We start from the raw sequence: 3049 nt of genomic DNA on the forward strand, positions 1-3049 counted from the left end.
CTTTTAAAGATCGCCGATATAAAATGAAACGAGAAATTGTGAGAATTTCTCAGGCAGAGCAGAGAAAAAGTAGTATATTAAAAGAGATAATTAGGCCATTCATTCGCTTTTCTCCAATTTCTATATTCACAGCTATGGTAACTGCGGCAGCAGTTCTCAGTATGGCAAATTCATTGTTGGTCAGAGTCGTCCAGGATGGAGTATTTATCGACCACATAGGCACGAGTCTGATGAAACAGGATAAATGGCGCACCAATATGAACACGATATATGCTTTATATTGCTCGCTTGCACATCCTATTGCCGAAATCGTCTCTCTAGTTTGGTGCCCGTATAAATTGACTTGGAGTCAAATAATTGAACGTGTCCAGAGAAGATTCATCCGGATGGTATTATGGAATCTTCCGTGGCGTGATCCGTTAAATCTTCAACCGTATCCTCACCGCTGCAAGCTTGATATGTTGAAGCGCCGCCGGCAAATACAACAGGCAACGTTTGTCGCAAAATTGAACAATGGAGAGATGGATTCTTCGTGTCTTTTATCACTATTGGACTTCAGAGCATCGCAAAGGCCACTGAGATCAGTTGCCCTACTACAGCCCAGATTTCACCGTACCGCAGTTGGATATAACGAACCAGTATCATACATGTTCCAGCACAGGAAGTTACTCTTCCACCAGCAATGGCAGCATCAACAATGGTAGTTCTCATCAACAAGAAAATTACCAGAAAATCGTGACAGAATGTGTCACGTGAAATACAAAAGCAGCTAGCAGAAGAAAAATTGACAGATACGTTCTTTCACTGTAGAAGAAGACGTTTTAGAATTTCGTGAAAATTCCTATTGATTTAAAAGACAGATTATAAAACTTTGCTGTTTCAATTAAGTATTAAGACTTCGTCAGATGGATAGGTATCCCCAGCTGATTGACAGAGCAAGATGTAGATCAACCTGTTTTGAAATATGTAATGAGTACAGGATTGATAAGTAGCAGATTTGAAGTATGTAGAATTTATATTTATTTATATTTGAAATATCTATTAATGAATGGATAAGTATCATATTTTGGAGTATGTAGAATTGATAAGAATTATATTGTTGAAGTATGTAGGTTTGAAAAAAAAAATTGTTTTCATTTATTACGAGTTAAAAAAAAAAGAGAAAAAAAAAACTTGTGCTACAATCAGGGATTCCACATGTTTAGGTGACTATAGAAGAATAATTAAAATGTATGTAGAAGTCTTTAGATGGTTATGTAAAGCCTTTATATCTTGGAACATTGCTATAAAAGTAGATTTAAACTAAAGAAATCAAATATTCAAATACAGTTATTCTAGTGTAAAATCCTGTAGATGTCTAGCCGCGTCTGTATCAGACTATCAAAAGTCTGTAGAATACAGCCATGTTTGTATATCTGGCACCACAATGTAAAACCAGAAGTACAGTGGATCATCTGTTTCCACTTCTAGAAATATTACAGAAAGCTCATTGTAAACAATAATAACGAGTTATAATTATTATAATTAACAAACAAATTAGACAAAAAAAAAGTATAACTATTTTTATATTCTGCGACAGTCGCTCGATCATAAACAGTAGTAAACCTTCAGGAAGATTTACGGGGCCGGGAATGTCGAGCTCAGGATCGCTTCACGGTACATATATGCATACGTTTGAAGTTGGCTGAAAGCCTTCATGTATCAACCAGTAAATTGCTCAAGGAAGCATATATTGAGAGTGGGCGAATTACCCAATAATAACAAAAGGCCTCATGATAGCCGTAATTACTCATCGACGCTCGTGTCCCAAGCTGCATTAATTGCACCATTCATACGGTGGTCTAAGCTTCCACCAGGGACGAGACTCCAGGTAACTGGTGAAATTTATGATAGTAAGTTACTTGGCAAGGACCATGAGGAAATGCGAAGAAAGCAATTATCGTCTAGAAGGGACGATAGTAATAAAACTCTCAGACGGTTGCCAAATAATACAGCATTGTGTACGTAGGCGATCCCGGCGAGGCGCAAGTACCGCCACGAAGGCCGTAAAAGATAAAATAATAATAAAGTGATCTAGCGACGGTCCTGGGAAAATAATCCAACGTAAAGGTATCCGGTCTAGACCGATACCAAATAGATAATTTTACCCGCGCCGAAAGATATAGAATTGATTTGTTTACCAGCGCAAAGGGTTTAGCATTTGAATTGTTTACCCACCCTAAAACAGTCTAGAAGGCAGGAACATAATTTGCCGGCCGTACCGAATGGACGGCGGAAAGGAATAAAAAACACATCACGGTAGGAGTGAGCGAGAAGGGTGAATAGCTAGAACTAAGTAGGTAGGTGAATAGTTAGATTAGGAATTTGTATATATAGTTTAAAGAATATGAAATTAAATCAGTCGTTCAGTCGCTTTTTCCCATAGCAGGTGTTTAGTCGTTTTTCTTTCTAAGTAGAAACCGATGACACGTTTTTCCTTTGTAGTGATTCGCAGTTAAAGAGGTCCCTACCAGCGCCCAGCAGACGTCAATCAAACCAACAGAGGAGTTGGTAGTGAAGTATACTTTATCATATAATCTATTTCTTTTTTCTCCTTTCCAAGGTACAACCCGCTAGGAAAACCGTAGTCATCATAAGTCGTACTTCCGGCTTATGACCTGCTAGATTTCCCTCCGGGTAAAAGAAACTTTAAAAACCAAAAATAAAATAAATTCTTTATCAAATCCAATAAGGAAGTAAGTGCGAAGCTCAGTAACACGTCGTTGCTAAGCTAGAACCAAGTCGGTTCTAAATCCCAACGACACTATATTTCCGGACCCATATAAGCGATCCGTGCGAAATTTTATTGACATCTATGGGGATATTATAGCTATCATTTGGGACTAAGTTTGTGAAAATCGGCCCAACCATTTTCGGGAAACTGATGTGAGTTCGTAAATTTTGAAAGATGGCCGGTTTTCCCGGGCACTTCCGGAACCGTCTATGGTGGTCAATGTAATCAACGAAAGTTTGGTTGGCCGTCGGTGACCTAGAACAGCAAATTTAAGTT

Source organism: Topomyia yanbarensis, chromosome 2, assembly GCF_030247195.1.
Source record: "Topomyia yanbarensis strain Yona2022 chromosome 2, ASM3024719v1, whole genome shotgun sequence".
Lineage (NCBI taxonomy): Eukaryota > Metazoa > Arthropoda > Insecta > Diptera > Culicidae > Topomyia > Topomyia yanbarensis.